This window comes from Podarcis melisellensis (assembly GCF_964234715.1).
Source record: "Podarcis melisellensis genome assembly, chromosome: 4".
Taxonomy (NCBI): domain Eukaryota; kingdom Metazoa; phylum Chordata; class Lepidosauria; order Squamata; family Lacertidae; genus Podarcis; species Podarcis melisellensis.
In genome coordinates this window covers 51,326,651-51,349,011 of record NC_138531.1, presented here as the reverse complement: position 1 = coordinate 51,349,011, position 22,361 = coordinate 51,326,651, and the positions used below count along the sequence as shown (strand labels likewise).

General features: G+C 42.1%; 2 protein-coding genes across 2 annotated transcripts in view; one reads left to right on the top strand and one right to left on the bottom strand.

Annotated features, from left to right (window-relative positions):
• Positions 1-22,361, top strand: part of ETS2 (ETS proto-oncogene 2, transcription factor) — a gene marked incomplete at its 5' end in the record, with an annotated part of 328,432 nt that overhangs the window by 98,559 nt on the left and 207,512 nt on the right. The window lies entirely within an intron of this gene.
• The window catches only part of KCNJ6 (potassium inwardly rectifying channel subfamily J member 6), a 264,246-nt gene that overhangs the window by 229,585 nt on the left and 12,300 nt on the right, over positions 1-22,361 (bottom strand). The window lies entirely within an intron of this gene.

The window sequence follows — 22,361 nt, the reverse complement described above, 5'->3', positions numbered from 1 at the left end:
TTATGAAGCAAAATGTGCAGGTCCCCTCTAAGAGATTTATCTGAAATGAATTAGCCTGGTTGCTCCCACCTAGCAGTGTTTTTAGGCAATGAGTGCAGTCAGGGCTCTGATTGATAAGTGAGTTGTTTGGCAATAGTAACAGGAATTCCTAGAGTCCTTATTTTCCCTTCTCCTTTAGGGGAAGGACTTATTCCCTTCAGCAAGGATACATCTTTCCTGTGGTGGGTTCCCTAGAAGTACTTAATTTTCTTCAAATATTACCACACACGAAGTGTGGGTGGATGTTAAAGATCCCCTCCTGCACAAAAATGACAAATGCAAGATGTGAAATCTTTGCAGAGGCTTGGGCTTCTTTCCTAAGGAGCTAAAGACCAATCACTACTTAAGAATTCACTGTTAACTTACATGTCTACTCAGAAATAAGTCTCTTTGGGAAGACTTCAGTATTGTGCTAATATTATCATTCCATCAGTGCAAGCATTTCTGCTTGTCAGATGAAACCATCACCCCTCTCCTCCATGTTGTTCTGGGGGTTCTCCAGGGTGAATTTGGGGCAGACATGAGAACACATGGAGGGAAGAGATATGGGAAAGGAGTCCTTGTGCTGTCTTCCACTAGCACACTGGGTTAATTGAATCCGGGCCTTTGTGTTTAGTGGAACGTACTCCCAGGTAAGTGGATAGAGGATGGCTGAGCAGGCTTTGGTTTTGAGTTAGCATTGGAGGACACAGGGTTCTTGTGCCATTAGCAGCTGTACAGAAGAATTCAAGGGTTTTCTAGCATGCAAATCCATTTATGAGAAAAACTTCACCATGACAGTACTCACATTTTGTATTATGCCATGCCCTCTCTCGCATGGCAGCCATGTTGCGTAATGCTATGCTCCCTTGCGGCCATTTTGTGACTGGTGCCCACAACACTGTCTCCAACACAGAAATGTTTCCACTGGTCTAAAGAAGTTGGAAAACCTCTGGGGTTTTGGGGGTGTGTTTTTTTTTAAGCAAGCCCAGCCCCAGGTATTCTTGTAAAGCAGGCTTTAAGGTTTGAAGGAATAGCTCAATTCTGTCCAGGAGGTACCAAAAGATAACCTAGATAGTGTATCTATTTCTTGTAACACATCCACCTCACATACCATAACCCAGGGCTGGTGTCAGACATGGGTTACATCATCAAACACCTGTGGGGATTCATAGCTAATCAATAGAATCATAGAGTTGGAAGGGACCCTGAGGGTCATCTGTGATGGGGCCCACAGTCCTGCATGAAGTCCAGTATCAACACTAGGCATCTCCTTGACTTGACGAATGTAAGCAGTGACAGGAGGGGACCAGTTTCCCTCACTTGCCTTCCAGATTGAGTCCAGAGGGGAATTGGAGGAACCATTGTAGATTTCTTTATTAGAGCTATTCCTCATAGTTATTGAGAGTCTCTACTGCTCAGTAGGTGGTTTAGAGAGATTTATTTCACAGCAACATCACACATTTTAAGCACTCTTATATTACTTTAACAGGCTAGATAGCCACTTATGCAAGTAACGTTTGAGTGGAAATCTTTGGCACTCCAGATGTTGTTGGACTCCAATTCCCATTAGCCCCAGACAGCATGACCAATGGGAACTTTGGTCCAACAACACCAGGAGAGCCAAAGATTGCCCACCATTAGTATATATGAATGGTATATGCTATTTGCCTCAAAGAGGAGCTGTGTTGAAATGTTTAAGGTAAATAAAATCATTTTGATTGTGATGAAAATAACATTACTTTGAAATGAAGATAACTGCCATTTAGCCTTGGTTGCTTGATTTATTGCATCTTTGTCATACAAGGTTATTAAAACAAATTGTGTGTGTGTGTGTGTGTGTGTGTGTATTAAAGACAAAGTATTAGATTGCATTGTGCAATCTACAAAGAACATATGTTTTTGCTGGCTACTCTGTGATAAAAGTCCATTCTATTTTTATAGATTATGAAAAAATCCCAGTGAATGTATCTTTAAAATGCCATTTAAAGCTGCATTGTTTTTCCACTTGCTTTTTCTGCTAATAATATATTTGATAAATCATAGGGAAAGAATTCAGTACACTCTATTTTATGGTGTGTTCTCTTAAATTAAAACCATACCATAAGATCAACAAGTATATCTTCTTTTCCTGGAAAAGCAAAACCTCTGTGCCTCAAAATCATTACTCCACACAAGTACTCTTCTGCTTAAATCTTTTTGATATGATACAAAAGTGATAAATGTATACACCCATTTAAATTTTGAGGAAATACAATCACTCCCCTACCAACTGCAGCTAGTTAACAACAGAAAGGTCCTCCTTCGCCATACTTTTAGGAATTGATATGAAAGAGTCTGGGAACTATTGCCAATGGAAAAATTGAAACATCAATTGAGACTTTCAAAAGGGCAAGGCAGAAAGTAAACTTGAAGGAGACACATTTTGACAAGCAATAAAATATTGGTGAAAGAGTTTATTTTATCCTATTTCCTTTCAGCATTTAAGAAACTGAAACTTCATGTAGCGGTGGTGGTAGCTATTCGTGTTACAAATGTGATAAATTTGCAATGTGCAGAGTGCTCCTGCTCAGTATTCCCTTCAGCTAGCCATGATCTTTCCATGATAAGCCATTCTATTCTCCCTCCCTCCATGATTTCTATCCCTAACAGCCTCTCAGCATTCCACAGTCACTAAGTCCTCATTGAGCTGTTTAGGACTTTCTCTGTTTACTTCAGATTTCAAACCCCCTCACTCCCCCCCCCAAATACTTTTTGTACAGCTGCATACCTTGGGGTTCCTCCATCCCTAACACCCTGCTGCTTCTCCGGTGTGTGAGGAAAGATACTGCCACTTTGACTAAATAATAATAATAATAATAATAATAATAATAATAATAATAATAATAATAGTAATTTATACCCCGTCTGTGGTGGCTCCCATCATCATCATCATCATCAAGCGAAACAACATCAAATATTAAAAACTTCCTTGAAAAGGGCTGCCTTCAGATGTCTTCTAAAAGTCAGATACTATAGTTGTTTATTTCCTTGACTTCTGAAGGGAGGGCATTCTACAGGGCGGGCGCCACTACCAAGAAGGCCCTCTGCCCGGTTCCCTGTATATAAAGATTCACACTTTAAGAATGAGTTTGCTCATAGTATATCAGATTGGATTAATCTTTAGGTTCTATTTTCCCATTGTGGTTTTTTTGTGGGGAGGGGCATTTGATATGTCACAATGTTATCACTTTGTGACTGAGAATATCGTGGAGAATATAAAAATAGAAATATCAAAAGCACAAGACAAAAAAAGACACATGGATCCAAAGCAAATGTTTTTTGTTTTCCACCTTGCTGTTCCTATTTCACTTGAGTTCATTTAACCTCAAGTAGTTCAGACTGGATACATTATAAGCCCACCTACGCCCAAGTTTTCTGGAGGGAGAAAGGATTGTTGAAATTTCCCAGATTTTCAGGCACACCGCAGTGTATTCTGTATAGCAAGCAGGACTCAAAACTTTTAAAGCGCATGAAGAAGGAAGGGTGGAGAAATACCTTCCTTCTCTAGGAAGTTATTAAGCATGTCGGAGCCCGGGAGCCAATTGGCCCCATTTCCCTCGCTTTCTTCTTTCACCACATCACTCTGACTGCCCAAGATTATAAATGAATGCGGTTCTCACTGGCAGAGCTCCTTAAGAGCTTGAAATCGTCACCGATTCTCTCCTCCAAAAGGAGGTCTGACATACAGGCCGCCTGGAAAGTACGGACAGAACCATAAAACGCTTGCAAGCATTTGGCCACTCGGCCGACGAATAGAACAGAATAGAATAGAATAGAAATCAGTGAGCTGGCAATCTGATTTCTTTGAAATTGAAACTGTTACAGAAGTTATGATTTATCTATCCCTCCCTCCCTCCCACCCCCAGCTAAGTTGAACAGGTAAAGCTAGCGATGTTTTTGAACAATTTGAGAAAGGTAGGAAAAGGGGGGAGAAGATGCCTGTGCCCTCATTCTATCCATTGTAAGAAAAAGCAAGTGTTACATCATTTCAGCTAGCTTCTTAAGGAACTGATTTTGGGGTGGGTTGAAACTACCCTCAAGTGGCCTACCGGGTCAGTGTGTCTGGCTGTTAACTAGAAGGTTGGTGGTTTGAGCCCACCCAGGGATGGCTGTGGGCAAGATTACTGCATTGCAAGGGGTTGGACTAGATGATCCTCAGGGTCCCTTCCAACTCTACATTTCTATGATTCTATGAACTGTTTGTTCTACCTTTCCTTAAGTAGCCTGAGGTGATGTACATGCCCAGCTCCCATTTATCCTCACAAAAACCCTGCAAGGTAGCTTAGGTTGAAAGATAATGACCAGTCAATAGTTTGTAGCTGCACAGTAATTTGAACCTGGGTTTCTGCAGACCTAGCCCAGTATTCTAACTACTACACCTCACTATAGTGACTTTTAAGAGGACTGGGGGGTGAATAAAATGGGGAGAAAGTACAAATGGAATGACTCTGTAGTTCAAACTAAGGGTTACATTCTTCCTGATATACTTGCATAATTTTCAGCCTGCTTCTCTCACAGCTTAGGTGACTGTATGACTTTCCATCTGTGTGGCATATATTTGCACTACTGTGTTAAAGGTGCTAAAGATCAAACAGTCCATAACACAGTGATGTAGCACCTCCAGCCAAGGGGCCCATCTAGTGCTTCCAGGCCTCACAGTTGGCCCGTTAAGCCTTTCTTTCTTTCTTTTTTGTAAGCCACACCCAACTTTACCAGGTGTGTTGTCATTATGGTGTCAGGCTTGGAATAAATTTAAGCCACAGCTGCTGCAAAGGAATCCGTGAAAGGTTGTTTCATAAGGTAGGGGCCACTACTGTGAAGGCGCTGTCCTCAGTACTTGCCAATGCAACTGATTTTAAAGTACAGGCAGACATATATGGGCACAAGCAGCCCTTCAAAGAACCTGTGTACCTATAACATATGCATAGCCCTATTGGAATGAGAAGTATCTGAAGAACTCATCTTACTGGTTTAGTGTAAACATCTCATTATCAGGTACTGTAAAATAATACGTTTAGTATTTTATCCCCCCCCCCTCCTCCTCCTGAGGCTCCTTTTTGTTTTGTTAGTCATGCCATGTTTTTTTTTTTATTTATGTGTGTACAATTTTGTAAAAAGAAAATTAAAAAAAAAAGACTGACAGACCAGTTCAGGCCTGCACTGCTGCTCTATAAATATTAACTTAGCACATAATCTGAGTTCATGGCCGGCTATTTCTTTCTTAAATCTGCTCTTTACTTTGATATCCCCCTTTGAGGTATTTGATTTCATCCTTTTTTACTGTACATGATGCAACATGCAACACTTCCCCGAACTGAAGACCAATTACTCACCCATGGATTGACTTCAATGGTGTGATTCATTTGGATAAAGAACATCCACTAATGGATGTTGGCATTCATGCCTTCCTCCTTTATGTTTCTGTAACTGAATTTATTCTGGTTTTTACCTATTGCAGTTGCATTGTGCTGAAATCTGAAGAATGCCTCTGAGCTGCAGAGTGCATTCAAGGCTTACCCAACATGCCCTCTTCCCTACTAGCTAATCTGGCTGATTCCTATTGCACAGTAATATCCGACTTAACCCACCTCCAGCTCTCATCTGGGGGCAAAAAATTAGTCTCCTGTTTCCTACCCAGGAAGGGCACAGTTCCACACTAAAAGGACTCTCACTCAAGGGATATGAAACACTTCTCTTTTGCACTTCTAAAGGCTACTTCCATCCTCTCAGACTGGAAGTGGTCTAGAGTAGGGAGGAAATCGCATAATACTCGCCTGAGAGGGGAAAGTACAGAAGTTCAAATGCACAGTCATGCCCAATAAATTCAAAGGGGCTCCACCCTGAGGAAGTGACCCAAGGAAGATAATCTTTTGGTGTTCCCCCTTTTGTCAGTGGTGTTGTCAGCTGCCAGGGTAAGGCATGAGGCACTGTGCCAGCCCAACCCTTGCCACTAGAGCCAAGTGAGGCCATGCTGCCCTGCCTGCCCATCCAACGCTGGCCAGACGGCTGTTCAGTGAGGGGGCTGGGGACCCTCAGCGAGACAGGCTGGGCTCCAAGCCCAGAGACCCCTGGCAGCATGCAGGGCAGGAAAGAGATCCTGGTTTGTGCCCCCCTCAAAATTATGCACCTGGGGCTATGGCCCCCTGGCCCCTCCACACTATGCTCCTGCCCTTTGGATCACCTCTGAATGGTGCAACCTGCTGCTCCCAGCAGACTTGGCTTATATCCTCCCTTTCTCTATCCCCCATGCAAAGTATACTGGCTTGTGGGAGTGTCCTGGACAGTTCTAGTTGCTCAGACAGATGTAGCACAGTCTCAGTGGGGCCTAATCCTGATTTTAGGGAAGTTTTAAATATTTGATGTTTTGCTGGGCTTTACTGGGCTTAATGTTCTTTAAATTTGTTGGAAGCTGCCCAGAGTGGCTGGGCAACCCAGTCAGATGGGTGGCATATCAATAATAAATTGTTGTTATTGTTATTACTATGTGCCTCTTGGCAGGCAGCTGCTTTTGCAAGGGGATGGGGGTCTTGGTGATATATTCTCTGTTTCTCTCCACTCCCCCAGGCTCAGCTGCCTCCTAACTCACTTCCTCCTCTTAGTGCAGAATATTTCCTGTGGGGCTCATCGGATCAACAACCTTGGTCCAAAACTACAACATACTTTCATTCAAACTCCTACAGTGCATGATGAAAAGACAATTGACTTATAACTAACCATATACGGTGACTTGTTCTACTCTGCCTAGATAAAGTAAACAAAACTTCTGAAAAACACACAGAAGAAAACCCTACAGAAAAACTCCAGTTTAATCTCTAGACAGCAAGCTATGGTTTAAGGGCAAATGTGTACTCGTTAGAAGCACTCGATGTTTATGGATGTGCTGCCGAGCATTCCACAAGCTTTGTAACAAGGTGTCACAAGATTTGCAAATATCATATGGTTTCCAGTTCTTTTCTGTGTTTAACTGCCTTTCAGGGGTATCGCATTCAAAAGAAAGGCTTTAAGCATATCCCAGGAAGCACCACCAGCCGGTTTTTAAAAGAACACAGGAGGTTTATTTTGTGAGCTATTCTTACCGCAGGCTTCATGCCACAGGATGTGTATGAACCATGGCAGTGTTTAGTATTTACTATTCTCTGCAGTTTTGCCTTCAGTATATCTGAAAGATTGCCTTCACCCATACCAGCTGCCTGCGCTTGAAGATTGACAACAGAGAACCCTCCTCTCCTCATATGCACATTTTACAATACTTCAGCTGGTGAGCAGAAAAGAGAGTCCTTTCTGCAGTGAAACCTCAGCTCTTCAATCCCCCACCGTCAACACTGCAAAAGGTCCTGTCACTTCAAGTTTTCAGGACAGCCCAAAAGATTCATTTGCTTCCAATTACTTTTTCTTGAGTTGTTTTATTCTTCTGCTGATGGTTTCAGTTAAGTGTTATATTTTAATATTTTGGGGCTGTATATTATAAATGCCGGCTTCCTTAATGATGTTACGGTTATTGATACTGCATTGCATTTTTTAAATTGTTAGCCACCTTGAAAGGGATTAGTTATTTCTCATAAAACCTTCTGAGAGTTTATCTGGTCTCCACTTCCTGCCTTGTAAGCATAAAGATTGTAGCTGGAATGTAGCAAAAGCTTATTCCTGAAGACATGGTGGCTGCTGTTGATGTGAATGCAGAGAAGATGCATACAAATGCTGATCATTCAGCTCAGGGAGGAAAGATGTCCAACTAACTGCTCAGCAAAGAGGGCTTAAGGTGTGTACTAGCGATTGCTGATGCTTCTGAGACAGGAAGGTAATTTAAGCAACTCAACTGATGGCAGGGGCCTCGTCTTCTGCAAGTGCTATCTCAGTAAACACACTTTCTTTTGACCTTTGTAAGCCTGTTGTGACCCTGGGCATTTGAACCATATACACATTTACCGCAGGGTATTTCCAATAGCCTCCCTGTGTTTGTTCGAACTATGCTTTCCCTTCTGAACTCTTTTCAGCAAGGTCCAAACACTACAATATATAATTAAGGGCCCAATCTAGTGTCCTCACAAACCAAAGTGTTGGTCCCTGAGGGCTGTTTAGTTCTCACTCGTACTCAGGTATACATATATATCACCCAAAGGCTGCTGTGGCCCACTGCTTCTAACCACTTTAGAAATATGTACGTGATTGCACATAAAAGCATAGAACAATAGCATTGTAAAGTTGGAAGGGACCTAAGGATTCTCTAGTCAAATTGGAAGGGACTCTAAGGATTCTCTAGTCCAACCCCCTGCAATGCAGGATTATGCAGCTGTCCCACACAGGGATTGAACCTGCAACCTTGGTATTATCAGCATCATGCTTTAACCAAATGAGGGCCTTCACATTTGATGAGGTAACTGTTGAAGGAGTGTCTCCATCCCTATTGTTCAGCTCGGACACTGAGGTCCAGCTCCGAGGGCCTTCTGGCAGTTCTCTCCCTGTGAGAAGTAAGGTTACAGAGAACCAGGCAGAGGGCCTTCTCGGTGGTGGCACCTGCCCTATGGAATGCCCACCCATCAGATGTCAAGGAAATAAACAACTATCTGACTTTCAGAAGATATCTGAAGGCAATCCTGTTTAGAGACGTTTTTAATGGTTGATGTATTATCGTGCTTTTAATATTCCAAGAGTGGCTGGGAAAACCTAGCCAGATGGATAATAATAATAATAATAATAATAATAATAATAATAATAATAATAATAATTTATTATTTACACCCCTAAATAATAAATAAATTATCATCATCATCATCATTATTATTATTATTATTATTATTATTATTATTATTATTATTATGCTGCACGTGGCAGCCTGCATACCTGAGTACTAATACTTAACTGAGAATTTGAGCTTCAACTCTTGGAGAAACTTGCTGCATTACTCTGAATATCCCTTCTTCCATTCATAGATCTGACCTTCAGCCATGAGATTTGGATCTCAATGGTTGGTTATGAATCACAAGATAATTAGGAGGAGGACTTTTTCTAGCTTGAACTGTATGCATTTTCGAATCATTTGCTACCGAGTTCTGAGAAATCTTGAGAGCCCGCTGCTCCGATTATATCAGTCAGACAGAAGGCCTCATTACTCAAAAGGCTGTGGGACCTGCCTAACTACAACTTTTCAAATCTGCTCACAATGATTTCTAAAAGTAGATTTTGTTCCCATAATTATGAGGCTTGGTTCATTGCAAATTGTTTACAGCTGAGTAAAGTCAAATTAGAATTGCAGCTGCTGGCTGGTCATCTCTTTTGTCAAATTTTTGGCTGGCTAATAGTCGGAGATAGCTTCATCTGAGATGATCAGTGGATGTTTCATCAATGGCTGCTAATGACAGTAGATGGTCTCCTGATAGCTGAGGATCTCTCTCAGTATTTGGAAATGGAATGAGATACCCATTAGAGGCTGGAGAGGTGACATGCCTCTAGCTTTTGAGAAGAAAGGTAAATTAGGCTGAGAGACAGTGACGAGCCTAAGGTTACTCACTGTACCTTTGGGACTGCCACTCCTGGTATGCCCTGTGGAGGACCTTAAAGTCCACAGATGACAACATTTTGGAGGTCCCAGGTCATAAAGTGGTTAGATTGGTCTCAACTAGGGCCAGGGCCTTTTCAGTACTGGCCCCGACTTGGTAGAACGCTCTGTCACAAGAGACTAGGGCCCTGCGGGACTTGACATCCTTCCACAGGGCCTGCAAGACAGAGCTGTTCTGCCTGGCCTTTGGTTTGGACTCAGTCTGACCCTTATGTTTCCCTCCCCTTATGGTTTTGATTTATGGGCTACTTTTAAAATGAGGCTGCATTTTAAATTGCATTTTAACCTGTATTTTAAATTGAGGTTTTTTTCCTATTATGTTTTTACTGTAATTTTACTGGTGTTAGCTGCCCTGAGCTCGGCACTGGCTGGGGAGGGCGGGGTATAAATAAAATTTATTATTATTAATAATAATAATGAATGAATAAGGATTTGAACCCAAAGTTTAGTCAACATGCAGCTAATACTACATCACCGTGGCTTGCCTTCACTAAGTGGGAATTTGCGCATTTAAAACAAACCGATGTGGATATTTTTGGATAGTTAAAGTGAGGAGTGTTGAGTTTAGATATTTCTTTATACCATACATGCTTAGTAGAAACAGGATGGGGCATTTGAAGACGATAACCTGCGAAAATTACTACAACTATTCCTGCCACATATCAGAGACATATCAGAGTGTGACCACCAGTTCCTGTGCAGTAAACGGAACAGGAAGAAGGACCGACAAACCTAATCTCCACTTGCCTTGTTGTTTCTGATGCTCAGAGTTAAGGCCCAGCAGCTCGTTTCCCCTGATGAATTAGGATCTCTCCTTCCTTTGGATTGTCAAAAGCAAACATTTGGCTGATGAAGTCAAACACCATCATTTCCTCATTTGGATGAAAAATCGGTGCATTTCCCAGTTGCCTATTCCCCACTTAGAACTGCCATGCCACTGAACGGAATAACATTGTATTGCATAAAAGATAAGGAAGGAAAGCAGCTTTTATTAATTTTTAAAATCTACAATTATTCAAAATGACAATTGACTATAAGCCAAATAAGGAGAAATGGGGGGGGGGGGATTTGATGAGGAGTCAACTGAAGAATAGGTTATGTTCACTGTTATGTGTTATGGAAGGCTTCGGCAAGATCTAACTTAGTTTTAAAGAAACATTTGAAGTAGATTGGCCGTAACACTTACCATAATGAAGAATGGCTTTCCCTTTCCCTTTTGTTAACCCCCCCATCTCCATTTTGCTCTCACAACTTAGACTTGCATGTGTCATTTGCATCTGCCAGTATTTGTATCAATAACAAAATGTCCAGTTATATAGTAGTAGTAGTATATTAATTAAATTTGTTTACCACCCTTCAGCTGAAGATTACAGGCTGGCTAACAACGTAAAAAGAGGAGAACAAAAAATACATAATAAAAACAAAAACAATCACAAACCAATAATCCCCCCTCTCACAAACGCATTTAAAAGGACATAGAATATTAATCAGCCCAAGGCCTGGTTGAAAACAAACATTTTTCTCTGATGCCTAAAGATACGTAATGAAGCTGCCAGCCAAGCCTCCCTGGGGGGCCACCACAGAAAAGGCCTGTTCTCATGTTGCAGCCCTTCAGATTTCTTGTGGAGGAGACACATTAAGAAGGGGCTGGTCGCAGGGTCTTGGATAGTTCATACATATAGGGAGAGGCGGTCCTTGAGGTATTGTGGTCCTGAGCTGTTCAAGGCTTTATAGGTAAAAACCCAGCACTTTGAATTGGGCCCAGAAACTAATTGGCAACATCTTGCCCCAATGAGCAACCTGGCTGTCAAATTCTGCACCAGCTGAAGTTTCTGAACTGTCTTCAGAGGCAGCCCCACATATAACATGTTGCAATAATCTAACAGAGATCAGCAGAGCATAGACAACAGAAGTTAGGCTATCCCTGTCCACATAGGGGCACAGCTGGGCCACTAGCTGAAGCTGATGGAAGGCACTCCATGCCACAGAGGCCACCTGAGCCTTAAGCAACTGGAAAGAAGTACCCCCAAGCTACATACCTACTCCTTCAGAGGGAGGGTAGCTCCATCAAAAGCAGGCAACCTTCCATCCGGTCTAGGGAAGTGGTTCCCACTAACAGTGCCTCAATTTTATCTGGACTGAGCTTCAGTTTCTTGGCTCTCATCTAGTCCATTACCAAGGCAAGACAATGGTCCAGCATATCCACACCTGCAGATGCAAAGGAGAAGCAGAGGTGTGTGTCATCAGCATACTGCTGACAACATACTCTAAAACTCTGAATAACCCCACTCAGCAGTTCCATATAGATGTTGAACAGCATAGGAGATAAAACTGAATTTTGAGAAACTCCACATTGAAGGTTCCACAGGGCTAAAAAAAGCACCCCCCAGGCATCACCCTCTGGAAATGGCCAAACAAACAGGACTAGAACTCAGACAGCTGCTCCAGAAGGATACCAAGGTTAATGGTATCAAAAGCTACTGAGAGGTCAAGGAGAATCAAGAGAGACACATTTCCCCATCTCTCTCATGACAGAGGTCATCATCATACATCATATAATGGTCCACGTTGAACAAAGGTGGCATCTATGTGCTGTTTTATAGGACTATGTCCTGGCCTCCAAAAAAGAAGTTCAAAAGCTGAGACCTGGCATCCTGCCTTAGCTGGAGACAATCCTGGCAAGCAGGTTTCAGCAATACATCCAATGCTGTATATCAATGAAGATGAAAAAGGAGATGTGGTATAATAGAGCTGGCGGACTAGTAAAAGGGTAAAAGAGTATTGGGAAATGATCCATAATGAATTGAATAAAAGTTTTAAAGTCCTCCCCCCCCAAAAAAAAACAACCCAGACAAATTCCCAGGTGTCAAAAAGGTTATTTTTTGTTAGCCCCAAAGTGGAAAATGAGCAAGGACCCAACCAAAGAAGAATGGCAACTTAAGTTGACAGAATATGCACAACTTGCAGACTTAACATACAGAATAAGAGAACAAGAAGAACATATGTTTAAAGATGATTGGAAAACATTTATTGAATATAGGGGAAATAATTGTGTGCAGCTGAAAATGCTGGCAGCGTTAAATATGCAGGGATTTATGATATGTAAAATGAACCATGGAAAGAGAAGAAGGGAAGTCATTGATATCTTAAGGATGTAAAATGAGCATTTTAAATGGAAAATTTAATAACAATTATATACAAAGATAGAGCACTGGAGCACCTGATTTCAAACCACTGGATGACCTCAAACCAGCCACTAACTTTCATTCTTACCTTCTTACAAGGTTGTTGTTGAAGTGGAATGTGTGAAGCATGTGTACCACTCTAAGCAGACTGGAGGCAAGAGGTGCTAAAAATGTAATGCATTAACAAATGCAATAAATAAATATTCATATGACAAGATAAGCTATTAGATACAATTTCTGCTTCTGCAGAGGCCTGGATAAGATCAACCAAGTTCCTTCCAGCTCTGACATCTCTACCATTCTGTCACTAAAGTCTGGCAAAGCTGCATAAGTTTTGAGTTTCAAATGGCTCTAGATGAAGAACAGCTACTTTCCCAACATTTCCTTTGCTTGTTTTCTTTACATTTCCTCTGGAATCTAAAATTACCCCAGCGGGAGGGCAGTGGGGGTGGGGGGAGAAAGTAAGCGAACAAAACGTTGAAATCGTTGACTTGCTCATTGAGTGCCCATCGTATCAGCCTGCTTGTGAGTTTTGGCTGAAATCTCTGCAGGAGAGCTGGCTACTGCTGTGTGTTTGGGAGAGCACCAGCAAGACCCACAAACAGGTGTCAGCCTTCAACAATAGGCAACTGCTGTTCCTAGTCAAATATTTCTTCACTGGTACAGAGAACTGCATCGTGTGAAAACGTGCTTCCACTCAGTCCTGATAAAAAGGTAAAGGTAGAGAACCCCTGGATGGTTAAGACCAGTCAAACATGGCTTTTCAGGCTGAGGGAGCCAGCGTTTGTCCACAGACAGCTTTCCAGGTCATGCGGCCAGCATGACTAAACCACTTCTGGTGCAACGGAACACTGTGACAGAAACCAGAGTGCACAGAAACACTGTTTTTCTTCCTGCCTACCTATTTATCTACTTGCACTGGTGTGCTTTTGAACTGCTAGGTTGGCAGGAGCTGAGACAGAGCAATGGGAGCTCACCTCATTGTAGGGATTTGAACCGTCGACCTTCTGATCGGCAAGCCCAAGAGGCTCACTGGTTTAGACAACTGGACAACACACTGGACAACTGTGTTCTGTTACATGCACACATTGATGTACAAAACCAGAAAGTTTTGAATAAGTCATGCTATGAAAGAATACATATATTATCTCGGATAGCCTGCCAGCAGAGTTTTATTTATTTATTTATTGCATTTTTTATCCCATCTTTTCCCCATGGAGCTACATGATTTCCCCTCTCCTCATTAACCCCCACAACACCACCATTAGGCTGAGAGGCAATGACAGATCCAAGGACACCCAGTGAGTTTCATGGTTGCATGGGGTTTTGAACCGTGGTCTCCCAGGTCTTAGTCCTACACTTTAACCACTACACCACACTGGCACTCTCAATGCACCTAATTACTTCAAAAATACATTTCTGCTGTTGAAGAATGGCCAGAGCTCCACTGCAGAGCACACATATTGCATGCCAAAGATTCCTGTTTCAATTCTAGGTAGGAAGATGACAGTAAGTGAGGTGAACCAATGATATAAAGTAGCCTCCTATTTTCCAAGAAACTGCAAAACATGAAGATTTAATCAGTGCATTTGGGGCAATTGTCTTGACACCCCCGTTTGAAGTCCCCCTCTTCCTTTTGCTCTTGCTCCCTCCCCCCAAAAACCCTCAAATTGTTTTATGTCACAATTGTGCAGAACAGCAGTGGCCCATAATGAGAAAAAGGGGGATGTAATAACTAGAAACATACATAACAAAAGAGGTTTAAATGATACATACCAAGAGGTATGCATCAAAGGATTAAGTATAATTTGAAAGAGTAGCTGGAAATGTTTTGAGCTGGAGAGATGTCTGAATCATCAGGTTTTTTGGTTGTTCTGGTGCTCCAGCTCTTGATATGTCATAGACTCTGGTATAGAGGTGCATTGTGTTCTCACTCCTCTGCTGCTTTCCATTCTGAAAGCATACAAATATGAATTGGTTGCATTGAAGCTGTTGTTGTCACACCTTTAATCAGTGTTACTGTTGGTCTGCCTAACAGCAACACAAGAAGCAGCACAAGGAAGTTTTCAAAGGCTGATTTGATTTAGTGGTCTCACCATAACTTCTTGGATGTTGGCTCCAGGTAGCCACTGCACACCTTGGAAGCCATCCTCCTCTCTAGGAAAATGCTTAGGACTTCTAAGACAATGCCTTTTTGTGTACATTGTGTCTTTTCTCTTTCCCCAATCTCCACCACTTCCAATCAGCCACATATGGTGCTTGTTCGCAAAAAAAAAAAAAATTCCAAGAGTGTATGTACTTTCCAAAAGTACTAACATAGGAACACTTACTAGCATTTGATCTGTATGGAACTTCTGCTGTCTTAATTAAAGCAAGATCATATGCCTGACATATGGGACACATTGATCCAGAACTGCTCACTATTCCACCTACCCTTTTAATATACTAGCTGGGTTGGATCAATGTTTTGTTGATTATCACAGTATCTGGGCCACCAGTGAAGAGTTGCAGCTGACTGCCAGAGCCATACGTTGCCTGTTGGAAGAGCTAGGTTCAATTCTCCATTTAGGGCTAGAAAAGACTAGAGACCTGGAGAACCATTGTCAGTCAGTATAGACCAGGGGTAGCCAATGTGGCATCAACCATATTTCATTGGGTTTCAGCTCCCACCAGCCCAGCCAGCATGGCCAATGGTCAGCAATGATGGGAGAGGCAGTTAAACTGTATCTGGCAGGGCAGAGGTTAGCCACCCTTGCTCTAGAATGTGCTCAAGATCCCTTTCCAGTCTATAATAGATGTAAGGTTCCCAAGCTGATGTGGAAATAGTTCATTGAATGTTGTTGTGGGCATCTGTCTCTCTCTCGAGAGAAAATGGAGTGTGCCTCTGGGGGTGAAGTCAAACCGCTGCATTAGTAGCACCTCCCCGGGGCACAAGCCTGGGCAATGTGTATGGAGGTCCTGGTCTGCCCAGACAACAAGACTCACTGATGTGTCCAAAGGAAAGAAGAGCAACATGTTTAGCACCAGCTTGGCTATAGGAGTTGCCAGAAGGAGGCATTCAAGGCACCATCCAACCGTCCACTCTGGATTTGTGTGGGGTTTGCTCCTTAGCCTATTCTTCTCCTGAAGGTAGCCCGCAAGGTCAGCAGAGGTTTAGGATTAGAGTTTTCCTTCTCCTAGATGGGCCCCTGAGGATGATGAGCTCCATCTGCCCTTCACTTCCCTCCATAGCACGTGCAGAATCCACCTTCTTGACCACTGGACCCACTATCGGTCTCATCCGCTCAATCTGCCAGAGGTTATCTTTGCATCCATGGGAAGCCCCTAACTCACCAAGGGATTATGACCCACCAGTTGAAGCTGTTCCCGGAGTGTGGCCACTATCACATGCTGACAGCTTCTCGGAGCCACAGGTAAGAGCAGAGTGTGTGTGTGTGGGGGGGGGGGACTAAGGGTGTGCAAACTATCCCAGCACGACATGTCCCTCACTAGAGGTGCTACCTCTTGCCTTACTCCTCATATACCACATACACTACATTTGCTGAATGTAGACACTTGAAAACTACTCAGATAAATCATCTGCAACATCAGCAGAGCACCATAGAACAAGTTGTTGTCCTGGCATTGCAGAGACAGCGACTCTGCCAGAAGTCTTACGATTAAACATTAGGCTTACATTTGCTGTTTTGGAGGATCAAACTGGTAGCTTTTATTCTGAACTAACAACTATAGGCAGATTGGGAAAAATTCCACTTACTAAATATTTGTACTTTGCAAATGTGCAGGGCAGACAATCTGTGGGATAAAAATACCCCTATTCTCTGATAGATGGCCAAGGCCAACACTTACAATTGGACCATTTGGTGCTATTGTATCAACACTGCATTGGCAATGAACCCCATGAGGTCATGTTAAAACATCCCCTTTGCTGGCAGAAAGACACAAGAACTGGCTGAACCAGCTGAAGCAGGACATTTTCTTCCAAACCATTGATCTGCTTTGCTCAGTATAGTCTACACCAGGGTAGCGAATGCAAAGATCTTCAGAAATGTTGGACTTTCATCATGCCTGACAACAGCCACACACACAGAAGCAGATTATTGGGAACATATTAATCTGCTGCTGAGAGACCTACTGTGGTTGCCAATTTGCTTCTTGGTTCAAGGTTCTTGTGTTAATTTACAAAGTCCTAAACAACTTGGGCCCAAAGTGGGAGGGACACAGGAAGAGGGGTGGGGTAGTAGATGTGAAGAGCAGCACCTCATTTTACTGATGATTATATTAATGAGTTCATTGCCTTCCACACATGCATCTCAAGGCAATGTACAATAAAAACAGTAGAAATAAAATAAAATCCCACAACAGTTGAAACAAACAAAAAACAGCAGATACATTTAAAACAAAACCAAAGAAAGCCAAATTAAAGAAAAAATGTCCTTGATTGTTTCTGGAGAGTACAGATAGTGATATCTATAGGAATGATATTTCACAGAACAGGGGCAACCATACTGAAAGCCCATACTGAAAGAGTTGCTGTGGAGTGGGATTCTGGTATCTTTGGCAGGGTTTATAAGGGATTATGGTCTATAAAGCTGAGATGAATCAGAATAAGTGACTATATCTTAAAACCAGGGACAGGTGTTATGGTAATGCGTGATCATTTTGAAATGGGCTCTAATGCAGAACTCTAGAATTGAGAACTAATGTTCTAATGCAAAGCACCACCTAGTGTTTAGATATTTTATACACACACATACATTAAAAGGCCCCGATCCAGCTGAAGTTTGTCATCATGAATCCTGTACCACTCACTTGTCTGTAGGTTCCATTAAACTCAATGGGAGTTGCTTCTGAGTAGACATGCATGGAGTTGTGCTGAAAGTCTCAATGAAAGCAAAGGGGTTTGTGATAAACTTGCATCATTTGTTTGAATGAGACATTCACACAGTGGATAACTTTGGCTGGATTGGGCCCATTATAATTCAGAGCTCTGTACTGTAAATAAAAATATAATTGCCCCAACCTGGCAAAAGTTGTTTACGCTCAGTGTGTTCCATTGAAAGAAATGAAAAATATATATATAAAAACTATATTTTACAGAGTGTAAATATTATACTTTCTACAAATTACAGTGATGCTCTATATACAATACTCGATAGTACATCACTAGAGCTAGTAACCTATCATGGGCTGGAGCCAGACACATCAAAGAAATGTTTCAGTTTAAAGCTTTGTAAATTTAAACAGGGAAAACAGGTAGAGAAAAACGGAACTCTACATTGCCATCTGGTGGCACAATGTTATATTGCATGTACAATGCATATAAATTGCCTTTTCTTTACCAGTCTAGCTGAGTCCCCTAGGGAGTGTCTCCTGTTGAATTATCAAATGCTTAATAGGAAATCATGGAAGCCTGCAAAGATTTAAAGCCTGCAATAAAACACTTTAAAATAAGAGCTGGGAAGAATCAGTGTTTGTGCGGTGCGGGGCAGGGGCAGACCTGCTCATAGACAAGTATATGTTTATTTTTTAAATTTTGTAGGCTTCACATTTCTTCAGGTGAGCTGCTGTTTGCATCCATCTTGCATTAGTTATTCCTGTCAAATATGAATAATTGCCAGTGGTGCGCTTGCTCACCATGAAGTTCATGGCTCGAGCTGGATCAGTTTCGTTGACAGGGGGTTCATGAAGGGGGAGTTAATAGAATCACAGTGAGGTGTGTCATATCTGCTGAACAATTGTAGTAATGACAATGCTGAGAATGTGGCAAGATTTTTGAGTGGCACTATGAAATTACATCACCATAGGTCCTAAGAGCCATTTTCATACCTCACAATGTCTGGCCAGTTTTATCCTAAAGTATCTCCTACTATGTTTCATTAACTGTGTCATGTTCTGATCCATGTATACAATGCACTTTTTTATGCCAATAAAGGACACTGATTGATTGAGGTATTCCTGTCTCTAATGATATGGGTATATCAGGGGATTTTTCTTCCAGGGAGATTTTTACAGAGGCTTTCCAGGAAAACCAAAGTGATTCATATGCAATTTGATGACCCCATCACCACATCAGCAACTGATGCCTTGTGACTGAGCAATACATGGTGTTGTAGTACAGTATAAGCTATTTGGTTACAATCGGGTCACTTACTCAGGAACAGTCATCACCAGTCCAGAATCAGTTTCATGGCAGAAATTGGTGGTGCTGGGGCACGAAAGAAAGATTTGTCTTCATGAAAGAGATATGGAACAAAAAAGCCAAGGGATTTTTGCTTTCCTACATACTTTCCCTGAGGACACTGAGCTGCCACAAATCCAATTGCTTCATGTGAACTTATAGGTTGTTATAATAGAATTTGAAAATGACTCAAGCATATGGCGGGATTGAAAATGAATGAGCAGGTAGCAACTGAAAGCCTGTTGATCCAGGTCTCGATCCTATGAAGAATTACTTGTGTGTAAGTTCCATTAAACTTAATGGGACTAACTTCTGAGTAGACAAATAGGATTCTGCTGTTAGTGCTATATGTAAGTCTATATGTAAGTGCTTAAAGATGCCTTGAAAACTGAACAGTTTTTCTGTTTCTCTTCATTTAAAGAACTTTTAAAAATGCAGCACATTCTCAGTATATAAATCTTGTGAATGCATAAATACTACACAGGGTGTTTTTGGGGGGGGGGACCAAAGACATTCGAGGCTGTAGAAAATCAATTCTTTTCGCATCATATGTATAAATTATATAACATAAATTATTTCCATGTCCTCTCTGTCCTGTTCTCACCTTATTATGGGGCATTTACATTTTAGGCATTTCTTTAAAAGAAGAAGAAGAATTAGGGCAAAATATGTCATTATCAAATTAGTGATTGTTGCAGGGCAGAGGAGACATATTATTGGGTACATTTCCCGGTCATGGTGAACAATGTTACACAGCAACATATGGTTTTCAACAAATAAATTGTACTTAGCCGAACTATTTGGTTGCTTGAATTGCAGGAGCTAAAGTAAGTAAATAGGAAGGAAGCTGAAGAGACGCATAAAAATGAATTTGTTCCACACTCAAGATCTTCAGTCAGTCTTTTTCCTAGTGAATTCTAGTGCCATCTGTTGGCATAAAGTGGAATATCCCTAGACAGTTTAATGCATCATATCACTGTAGGCAATGGTTTATGAAATTTATAATGTACTAAGCGGAAGACTTTAGGAAGCCTTCCTCCCACCCCACAACAAAGGCGTGAGAAACATGGCTGGTTCAGAGGGACTTTCTGTCATACAAACTGAAGAAAACAATTTAGGGGAGAAAGCACAGGCCCATTCACTGTTCATTAGAACACATTACTTGCATGCAGAAGGTCCATGATTCAACCCCCAGCTCTTTTGGTTAAAAGGATCAGGTAAAAGGTTATGGGGATGATTTCTGCCTGAGATATGGGAGAGCTGCAACCTGTCAGGAGTGTTAATGTTGGTCAAGAAGGATAGCTAATCAGACCTGGAATAAGTCAACTTCTTGTGCCTGCTGATTCCCATATCATTAATTCTGAAGGCCCTCTCTCTTCCAAACACAGAGTGGAGCGCCAATTCTTCCATATATTTGAAACCCATATTCAGCCTCAGGGCGGATCTACTATAAAACTAATGAAGCTTAAGCTTAAGGGACCCTAATTCTAGAGGGTACCCAAGAAACAATTTTAGTCCATATTGCTTAAATTTTTGGGGTATAGTAGACTCTAGAGTCTAGCACAACTCTGGTTGATTTTTTGTTGTGTATGTTTCAACAATCCCCAAGTTTGACAGTCAGTAGCACAGATGTTATAAAGATGCGGTGATCTGTCGTAGAACAGCCCCACTGAAGAGAACTGTGGTTATCCTGACCTTGTTGCTGGTTGGGAAGTGGTCCCCAAAATGGAGGTCTACCACTGTTCACCCTAAGTAATGGTTCTGGAGAGATTGTATGTACACTCAAGGTATGAAATTTATTAGGGGGGAAGGGGTTAGATCTCACCCCAGCAGATTTCTACCCCACAGCACCATCATATCATCAGAAGCTTCCTGATAATAAAGCATTGGTTTGCCCTGTGGTGCCTAGTGCATGCACTGAGATGTCGGGGGTTGAATTTGAGACTCCAACATGCAAACCATGTACTCTGAGCTATGAGCATTCATCAAGCGCTTCCAAGAATTACTCATAGAAAGGTCAAATCAATGCGAGGGCACAGCATCCATCAGGACTGCCCACACGTCAATGGAATTATCTGGGCAGCTATGCTATTTGAAGCTAGACGAGTAAGTGGCTGCTGGAAAATGCAAATGTATTTTCTCCTGCCTGCACACCTAGGGACCAATGAACTATTCTCTCTAGAAGCAGATGGCAGTATACACACTTCTGAGGCACCTTGCCCCATCCCTAATGACAGAGAGCAGCCAAGCAGGTGGCAAGAGCCTTGTAATAATCACAGCCAATAGTCACTATTCACTTCTACCCTGATGTGCAGTGATGTATGGAAGTGAGAGCTGGACCATAAAAAAGGCTGAAGAATTGATGCTTTTGAATTGTGGTGCTGGAGGAGACTCTTGAGAGTCCCATGGACTGCAAGAAGATCAAACCTATCCATTCTGAAGCAAATCAGCCCTGAGTGCTCACTGGAAGGACAGATCCTGAAGCTGAGGCTCCAATACTTTGGCCATCTCATAAGAAGAGAAGACTCCTTGGAAAAGACCCTGATGTTGGGAAAGATTGAGGGCACAAGGAGAAGGGGACGACAGAGGATGAGATGGTTGGATAGTGTCTTCGAAGCTACAAACATGAGTCTGACCAAACTGCGGGAGGCAGTGAAAGACAGAAGTGCCTGGTGTGCTCTGGTCCATGGGGTCATGAAGAGTCGGACACGACTAAACGACTAAACAACATTACTATTACACTTTAACTTTTCACAATCGGAATTGGGGGGGGGATGTGGCTTATATTTGGGCCAATATGGTGCTCTAGCCTAAGTATTTTCTTGGAGACATTTTTATGTTCCTCCTCTTCCTTGTTCTCATCACTGCTTGCACACCTGGAGGGGGCAGGTGAACATACAGTAAAAGTCAGAAGTAGCAGCAGCAATGCTTGTCAGGGGATGGTTTCTAGGGCTCAGTAGTGGATGGTCATGACAATGCTGACTCCTGATAACAGCCCTGACCCCAAATTTAATTTGATTGGAGATTCACTCTCAAACATGATCAGCTTCAAAGCGATAGTAGCAAAGTTATGAAATTCATCATCAAAATAAATGAGACGGGCACAGTACAGTGTAGGTCAAGCAGCAATGAAAATATGTTCTGGGGGTGATAGTAGCCAAAGGTTTATTAACAACCTAAAACAAATGATGTTGCAGACAGCTTATGCGAGTCCTTCCTTTTCTTCCCCTTCATCAGCCTCAAAGCTTTTCCTCAACTCTCTTACCTTTACCCTGCAGTCCCTGTTTCTCAGTGTTCAGCTTGATGTATCTTCCAGCTGCACATTCTACAAGGTCTGACAGAAGATGTCCAATGGTACATGTTATAGGAATTCTAAGAT